Source organism: Chinchilla lanigera, unplaced genomic scaffold, assembly GCF_000276665.1.
Source record: "Chinchilla lanigera isolate Chin_1 unplaced genomic scaffold, ChiLan1.0 scaffold00057, whole genome shotgun sequence".
NCBI lineage: Eukaryota > Metazoa > Chordata > Mammalia > Rodentia > Chinchillidae > Chinchilla > Chinchilla lanigera.
The window spans coordinates 7,881,584-7,891,137 of NW_004955458.1; the positions used below are offsets into that span (position 1 = coordinate 7,881,584).

At 35.2% G+C, this 9,554-nt stretch overlaps 1 long non-coding RNA gene across 1 annotated transcript in view; it reads left to right on the forward strand.

Annotated features, from left to right (window-relative positions):
* LOC102015810 overlaps positions 1-9,554 on the forward strand; it is a 37,903-nt gene that overhangs the window by 20,055 nt on the left and 8,294 nt on the right. Inside the window, exon 4 of the long non-coding RNA XR_001236442.1 lies at positions 930-969. This is a non-coding gene — a long non-coding RNA (uncharacterized LOC102015810). The remainder of the gene's footprint in view (positions 1-929; positions 970-9,554) is intronic.

The following is a 9,554-nucleotide window of genomic DNA, read 5'->3' on the forward strand; positions in this document are numbered from 1 at the left end:
AGACCCACAATCTCCCAAGTGAGTGGATGGTGGAGGCTTACATAAATGAGACAATTGAAATGATTTCAGAGCTCCAGGAGAGACTAACTCTCTTACAGCTTCAATATTCTCTGAGTTTAGACAGACTTTCTTGCACAGCCCGTATTTATTTGGTTTTCAAATAAAGGAGGAGAACACTCAAGAAAACGCAGGATTCTGGCAGGACCTTGGGAGTATTTCTCTAAGTAGTAAACTATGTCAATCAGGAGAACTACCTTATCTTTAGATTGGCATTTACTGTAGGAGTGAGATGCCTGCAGTTGCAGTCTCTATATAGTTAATTGGGGTTGGAGCCAAACGTCCTCAGCTGTGGCCTTATCTTGTCCTTTGAGGAGTCACAGCTTCACAGGCCAATACAGGCCTCAGGGTGACCGGGGACTCACAGAGGTTCACTTACTATGAGTCCACTGCCCATCATCAGACAAGGTGCCTAAGCTTCAGACAACTCACAAGTAAACACGGAAAGTCAATTGGTTAATATTAAATCCAGCTCAAAGCCACTTTACAGGGGTCTGCAACACAGTAATGGAACTTTTAGTTTCCTGATCACCTGCACTTGGTTTTAGAATCTCTCTCTGATGATGCACAAAGTGTTTGCTACTTAGATTCCCTGTATAGTATTATTACTTGATCCATTGTACCAATACAATTTAAGATAAAAGCATGGAGTGTTAATGCCAAAAAGCTACAGAAAAGAGACATGAATACAAGATTTAAAACTTTGCTGGCTATAGACAAAAGTGTGAATTTTATGATAGTTAAAGGTAAAGAATTTTTTTAATGAAGCAGTGGATTGAATAGTCTGTAAAATGTATGAAATGTTTTAAATTAGAACACAATGAAATGAAGACAGTGTTTTTAACAATCGTCATCCTTTCTTTCCTTGACAGCATAATGAGGCAGTGGTTTTGTAAGCGTTACATCTTTAACGTAAGTTATTATTTAACTATTGTATATCTTAAAATCATCCTGATGAGTTTCTTTTATTTATTCTCATTTCAATAAATATGCTTTCATTATAGTATTATTCAAATTAGTGGAGGCATAGCTTTGTGTTCTTAGGTAAGTTACAAATTCTTTGGAAAATATGTTAAATTGATTTGTGAGGTGATTTGGATGTGGTTTAAAATTACTACAACATTAAAGAATCTTTTCCTTAGATGGACTATTTAAGCATTGACTTACATTTTTATTAGAGGAATTATAACCATGCACATAAAATGTTAAATGTGCTATTTAATTTAATTTTGATTAAAATTAGTTTAATCACCAAATGGAGTAAATGATGGAAGCAATTATAAATGAATTAGATGCGGTATTTGACCTAGTGAAATCATTGCAAGTCTATATTTTTATATTTAAAATACAATTGGTGTAAATATTTCAAAGATTATTCTTGATTAATTTCAGTATATTTGCATATGCCCACATTTTGTGATGGCTTCATTTAAATCTGTTTCTTTGACCTGAAGATTAGAAATATGTCAATTTAAATTGATATTAATTAATACCTTAGCAATATGGGTCTATACTTATACCTTTCAAATTAATGCATTTATAAACTCTGTCTTTATAAATTACTTGTTATTGTGTCATTTAAAAATGCACATAAAACGTCTGTAATTTTACTTTATTCTGACTATATTTTTAAAAGTCATTGTATTAAACTGAAAAACCTGTGCTGAATCCCAGAATGTAAAATTTTTATTTTATTTATTTATTTATTATTTATGTTGGTCTTTTTGAGACAGGGTCTCCCTATGCAGGTCAGGCTGACCTTGAGCTCACTTTGTAGCCCAGGCTGGTCTCGAACTCCCAACGATCCTCCTGCCTCAGCCTCCCGAGTGCTGGGGTTACAGGTGTGTGCCACCACGCCCGGCCAGAATGTAAAATTTTTAAAAAGCACATTTAAATCATAAGGTTACTTAAAGTGTTTATTCAATTAGAAAACTCCTAAATATGTCCAGTTTCCTTCATAATGATATTTTTATTTTTCCCAAATTATGGGACCAACAGAAACAAAACAACTACCAGCTCACAAAGGCAATACATTCCTAGAAATGTGACACCAGAGTCGTGCCTTTTGAAATGCTATTCTTTGCAGTGAATACGCACAGCATTAAGATGGCCTCTATTGTAATCATAGATTTGCTGGTGTCAACCCACTAAACACGTTTGTAGAAAACAAAGCTTGTGTGCATTTGGCAAGTGTGGTGGCACACACCTGTAATCCCAGCACTTGGGAGGCTGAGGCAGGAGGATCACTTGAGTTCTAGGCCTGCCAGGGCTACAGAGTGAGTTCAAGGGCAGTCTGCATTGTATAGGGAGACCCTGTCTCAAAAGACCAAACAAAAAAAAAGAACTCAAGAAAGGTGAGCATTAGAGGTTTGATGGGACTCTTTTAAATTTCACAGGCAAGTCATTGGGGATAAAAGTCAACTAGGAGAATTCCACATCCAAAAAAATTTTGTAGAGAATATTGCATATATGTATACTCCTGTTCCTCTCTTCTTATGCGGTTTCTTTTTCTTATCTTTTTCTGATCCACAGTTCCTCCCTACTACTCTTCACTGTTTTTCAACCTGAAACATTTGGTTCGCTGTGCTCACATCTAAAGTCAAGACTATGTGTCTATTTGTTGACTCGGATTAACTTGCATTTTCCAGCCCTGTCCAGCTTGATGAACCTATTGCCCATGCTTTCCAAACCTGTGTGTGACCCAGTTGGATCACTCTCTTTTCTGTGCCTGGACATGCTTCTGAACTATGAATTCCTTATGTACATATCCAATCCAGGTCACTGGCTGTGCCTCTGAGCAGTGAAATTACCAGCTTTGGGAATAAGTAGTTATAAATTTAATTTCAGAAGCCGCATACGTTGTCTTTCCAAATAAGCAGAAAGACAATTTATACAAGTTTGAAAGTCTAATCAAATACTGTACTAAGAGGGTTTTCTAGCCAAGAATTGTAGAAAAGATGATCACATAATTAAGTAATAATCTGGCTGTGCAGCCATGCCTATGTGTTGAATATTGATATTTTCCTTTACTCAAGAGATAGAAGACCCAATTTGAGTCCTTGTAAACTATAGATCTAGAGATTCTTGTATATCTGAGAACTTTGAAAATTTAAAAATTCAGTAAGAAATATAGAGAAAGTACTCTCTAGTTGGCCCTGGTGGCACATGCTTGTAATCCCAGCACTTGGAAGGCTGAGGCAGGAGAATCACTCTGATTTCAAGGTCAACCTGCATTGCATAGTAAATTCAAGGCCACCCTGAACTACATAACTACATAGTGAGACCCTGTCTCAAGAAAACAAAAACAAAACATAACAAAACAAGACAAATACCAAGCAGGAAAAAAATACCGTTTATCCCTCTATTAAAATTAAACTTCTTTTTCTTAACTTGGAAGAATAAAAAGAGCAAAGGTGTGCTCTAAAACATTTCATCTACAGGTCACCTTTTTGTATAACTAGAGATTTTATTTACACCAACTACTTGCCTCAAAAAAAAAAAAGCCAGCTCACAAGTTAACTTAAATTGGTGCTTGTTGTTAATTCCCCAAGGTACTGTAAACGTAAAGCAAACATTCTCTGGAGGAACAAATAATCAATACAGCATTCACAAACTGCCAAAGAGAAAGCCTAGGAAAGATACGGCTATGAAAATTGATAGGGAACATAAATTTAGACTTTAGGACTTTATGTCACTTAGTAAAATACAAACAAGATCTAATGTAATAGTAATAATAATAATGGGACAGGGGACCTAGAGATTGAGGGAGGGACAAAGTGGGTGGACAGGGAGGGGAATAAAAAGAATTAAGATATGTTAAGAGCATTTACTCCCTTTCTAAGATGGATTTAAACATCATGTACTTCAAATATGTACCTATAAATTAAAAATAATGAAATAGATTATGTCACTTTGTATATAATGTATGAAGTATCTTAATAAATAAATACATAAAGCAATATAAAACACCTGAATATTCTGAAAAAATAGATAAGCAGCAATTACATCAGTGAATATTCTGATTTTCTGTTTCACAGGTAAGGGACTTGGAAGTCCTACACTAACAGTTATTAAAAAAACTAAACAACTGAAAAATTAACAGCTCCTCTTAGATCCATAAGGGAGATGTGATCGCAGGCTGTCCCCAGAATGAGAATGATAAGTAGAAACACAATTACAACACAGCTCAGCAGAAATAGCTGCCAGAACCTGTGTTGGACTGGGAAAATTTCAACTTTAACTGATGAATAGCTACAGGATCTGAATAGACAAGACAGGGGGTTAAAAATTCCAGGCTTCTGTGTGTTTTATCCTCAATAGCGTGAACAAATCTTCCAAGTAAATATCAGAGAGCTTGTGCTTCTGACAGTTAGAGGACAAAGGCGACCATTCTGATCTTAATAAACTATACCCACAAGGCAAACTAGTTCATAGGTATTCTATTGCTGAATTTATATCAAAGCCTAAGTGACCTTTCTCGAAGATAAATACTGAACTCCAATCCATTCTAGAGATTTGTATCACACAATGATGTGGGGGTGGACAGTGTGAAACATGGGATTTACATTCTAGAGGCGTAGAATCAATAAAAGACTGAGACCGAATCACAGAAGCCTAGAACGTTCTCTCTCCCTCCACACCTTTCCACCACAGTCCTGAAAGCCTATCTGTCATAAATCATTTTACCCAGCACTATCTGACCATGGGGATTCAAATTACAAGGCACACTAAAGAGCAACAACCGCAGTTTAAAAATTTAAAGCAAGCATCCGAACTACACATGGCAGAAAATCTTAAACTTCAGTCACTACAGTTAGTATACTAAGGTCTGAATGGATGAAACAAACAGTGCGTGTAGAGGGACAACATAAGTGGAGAGATGGAAATCCAAGAAAAGCCAAAAGGGAGTTCTAGTGGTGAAAAAGAAACTGTAGCCAAAATTAATAAAGCCTTTCATAGTCTTGTTGACAGACTGGAACTTCTGAAGAAAGAATGGCAGAGCAGGAAACTATGGCATTGGAAACTTCCAGACTGAAAAGCAGAGACAGCAAAGATGCAAAATAACAAAATGTGTAAGAACTGGAGACAACGGCAAAACTAGAAATTTCCCACAGTGGATATATTAGAGGGAGGAGAAAAAGAGAAGGAAAGGAGTATATTACCAAAACAATAAAGACTGCAAGTTTTCCCCCAAAATAGTATTAGACAACAAATCACAGGTTCAAAGAGTTCAAAGAACATTAGGAAAAATAAGTACTAAGACCATACAAACAAACAAAAGCCAAACAGCATAAACAAAAAACACACTATTCCATGCAGAGATGTTGTTTTCAAACTACAGAATATCAAATAAAAAGAAAAAATTCTAAAATAATTGAGAGAGAGAAAATAACCCCTTATTTATGGAAGAATAAAGACAAGTATATCTGACTTTTCAACAGCCATCCTAGGAAGAGAGTGTAGTGAAATATTTATAGTAAAAAAAAGAAGAAAAGAAAAAAGTGGAAAAAGAAATGAAAACTCACTAGAAGAGAGCCTTGTGTCCTATAAAACTGATGGTCAAAGGAGAACAAGTAAAGACCTGAGACAAACAAAACTGAAAAAAAGATGTTGCCAGTAGACTTCTCTTTTCAACGTTTAAAATAAGTTCTATAAAAAGAAAGGAATGAAAGAAAAAAATCTCAGTTCATATAAGGAATAAGTAAAAGTAAAATTTTAAAAATTGAATTATTTTATGTAAAGCAGATTTTTTTTTAATTTCAAAGAGAGTAGTACATGAGAAACAAACAAACAAAAACATAGAACAGTAGCAGCATACCAGTATCACAAACATAAATCAAAGCAAGAACATTCAAAGTGATACAGGGTCTCAAGACAAATTAATACAAATCAACAGAGGTTGTTACATTGCATATTGCTCTCCTCAATTACATTGCTCAGATTATCAGATGTAAGAATGAAAGACTCCTTAAACCATTAAAGAGAATAACAAAATAATTATTGTTAGATAAAACACTACAGATAATACAGAGTTCCACCAGACAAGATGGTAGGAGTTCACCATGGTAATTCCATTGCATATTGTTACCTTCAAATCAGCCACCCAGAGCCCCAGAAAAAAGCATGCAAAGTCAATCTGAACATAAAAAATTGTGAGCATTAACTGTTTATTTCAATACACAATCAGACAACAGCAATACAGTCATCGTGGCTGTTCATATATACATTTATGTTTTGCCTTCCTGCTTTCTTTTTTCTTCTTTCCCTCATTCCAGTTGTTCTTTCCTTTGAGCAATTTCTTTCCCTTTCCTATCATCTATTGTACATTTTGAGTTTTATCTAGTCTTTCAGGTTCCTACACCAAGGAGACAATGTGATGTTTACATATGTGGGTCCGATTTATTTCACTTATGAGTATGGTCTCTAGTTGCATCCATTTACCTACAAAAGCTTCGAGTTTATCTTTTTAAATAGCTGCGTAATACTCCATTGTATAAAAATACCACATCTTTTTTATCCGTTCCTCAGTGGATGGGCATCTGGGTTGTTTCCAAGATTTAGCTATAACAAATTATGCTGCTATAAACATGAGTGCACACATATCGCTGTGGTGTGATGTCTTTAATTCTCCTGGGAAAATACCCAGAAGGGGAATAGCTGGGTTAAATGGGACTTCTAATCCTAGTTTTGTGAGGAATCTCCAAACTGATTTCCACAGTTGTTTCCCCAATCTACACTCCCACCAGCAGTGGAGTAGGGTTCCTTTCTCCCCACACCCTCTCCAGCATTTGTTATTGGTTGATTTCTTGATAATAGCCATTCTTTCTGGGGTGAGATAGAATCTCCACGTTGTTTTAATTTACATTTCTCGAATGACTAATGACATTGAACATTTTTTCATGTATTTATTCGCCATTAGTATCTCTTTATGAGAGAAGTGTGTATTCATCTCAGATGCCCATTTTTGGATTGGGTCTTTGCATTTGGGAGGCCTGATTTTTTAAAAATTCTTCATATGTCCTAGATAGAAGTCCTTTGTCTGAGGGACAGTTGGTACTGGCACAAAACTTTTTTCCCAATTCATGAGTTTTCTTTTTACTTTATAGTTGATTTCTTAGACGTGCAAAAACTTTTCAAGAAGATGAGATCCCAGTTGTTGATTCTGTGAAGTCTTTCCTGTGCAGTTTGGTTTTTGTTCATGAACTCCCAAATGTCATCAAGATTTTTACCTACTTTCTCTTCCAATAAACTTATTGTTTATATAATGTTTTTAAATATTTAGATCTTTGATCCATTTTGATTTTAATTTAGTGCAGGGTGAAAGACATAGGTCTATTTTTAGTCTTCAGCATGTGGAAAGCCAGTTTTTCCAGCACCATTTATTAAAGAGGCTATCTTTCTTCCATTGAACATATTTGGCACTTTTGTTGAAGATAAGGAGACTGAGTGAGTTTGTAGTTGTATTTGTATCTTCTAATCTGTTCCATTGATCTTCAGGTCTGTTTTTGTGCCAGTACCATGTTGATTTTATCACAGTAGCTTTGTAATATAATTTTAAGTCAGGAATTGTGATGCGTCCTGCCTTTCCTTTATTTCCCAAGGTTGCTTTTGCTATTCTAGTCCTCTTCTAGCTCCAGATGAACTTTAGGAGTGTTTTCTCTAGACCTGTGAGGTATACTAATGGTATTTTAATTGGGATTGCATTGAATCTGTACAATAATTTTGGGAGTATGGTCATTTTCACAATGTTGGTTCTTCTTATCCATGAGCAAGAAATATCTTTCCATTTTCTGATATCCTCTTTGATCTCTTTTTTCAGAGTACTATAATTTTCACTGTATAGATCTTTTACTTCTTTTGTTAGATTGATTCCTAAGTATTTCATCTTTTTTAGATGCTACTGTGAATGGTGTGTTTTTCCTAATTTCTCTCTCAGTCCGTTTGTTACTTGTATAAAGGAATGCTATTGACTTTTGAATGTTAACTTTGTATCCAGCTACACTACTTAATTTAGTTATTAAATCCATGAGCCTTTTGGTGGAGTTATTGAGGTCTTCTATGTAGAATATCATGTTTTCTGTGAATAATGAGAGTTTCACTTCTCCCTTTCCTATCCTTAGTCCTTTTATTTCTTTCACTTGTCTAGTTGCTCTAGCTAATATTTTCTATTTTGAATAGGAGTGGTGACAGTGGACATCCTTGTCTTGTTCCTGATTTTAAGGTGAAAGCTTTCAATTTTTGACCATTTAGTATGATGTTAGCTGTTGGTTTATAATATATGGCTTTGATCAGCTTGAGGTAAAGGCCATCTATTCCTATCGTCTGTAGGGTTTTCAACATTAATGAGTGTTGGACTTTATCAAAGGCTTTTTCTGCATCAGAGGAGATGATTATGTGATTTTTGTCCTTGGCTCTAATGACATGGTTTATTACATTGATTGATTTGCATATATTGAACCATCCTTGCATTTCTGGTATGAATCCCACTTGGTCATTGTGTATAATCTTGATGACTTGTTGTATTCTGTTTGCTAGTATTTTATTGAGAATTTTTGCATCTAGATTCATTAGGGAGATTGGTGTGTAGTTCTCCTTCTTGGTTTGGGTCTTTCTCTGGTTTTGGTATCAGCATAATACTTGCCTCCAGGAATGAGTTGGGGAGAATTCCTTCCCTTTCAATTTCATTAAAGAGTTTGAGAAGACTTGGTGTTAAATCTTCCCTATATTGCTTGTAGAATTCAGCTGTGAATCCATCAGGACCTGGGTTTTCTTCTTTGGCAAGGTTTTAATTACATTCTCAATTTCACTGCCTGATATTGAGTTATTCAGGATTTTTATATCTTCTTCACTCAGCTTTGTTAATTCATATGTACCTAGAAATCTGTCCACTCCCTTTGTGTTTTCCATCCTATGAGAGTAAAGATTTTCAAAGTAGATATTGATGGTCTTCTGAATTCTTCATGATCTGTAGTGATTTCACCCCTTTCATTCCTTATTGTGTGTATCTCAGTTTTTTCTTTCCTTTTATTGGTAAGGTTGGCTAGGGGTTTATCTATTTTATTTATTTTTTCAAAGAACCAACTCTTTGATTCACTAATTCTTTGTATTTTTTTTTTTTTTTAGTCTCCATTGTGTTAATTTCTGCTCTGAGCTTTATAATTTCCTGCCTTCTTTGGGCTCTGGGTTTGACCTGCTCTTCTTTTTCTAGGAATTTGAGGTGCAGCTTAAGATTCTTTATTTGCGCTTGTTCTGTTTTCCTGAGGTTGGAGTTCATCACTATAAATTTCCCTCTGAGGACTGCTTTCACTGCTTCCCACAGATTCCTGTAGGTTGTATGCACATTTTCATTTGATTGTAAATAGTGATTAATCTCTACTCTGATTTCATCTGTGACCTACTTTCATGTAGTTTCCAGTATTTTCTCCACCTTAAAGACAAGGAAACTATCACACAGGGAATTTGAGCAAAGTGTTAAAAGCCCACAGCACATATATGAG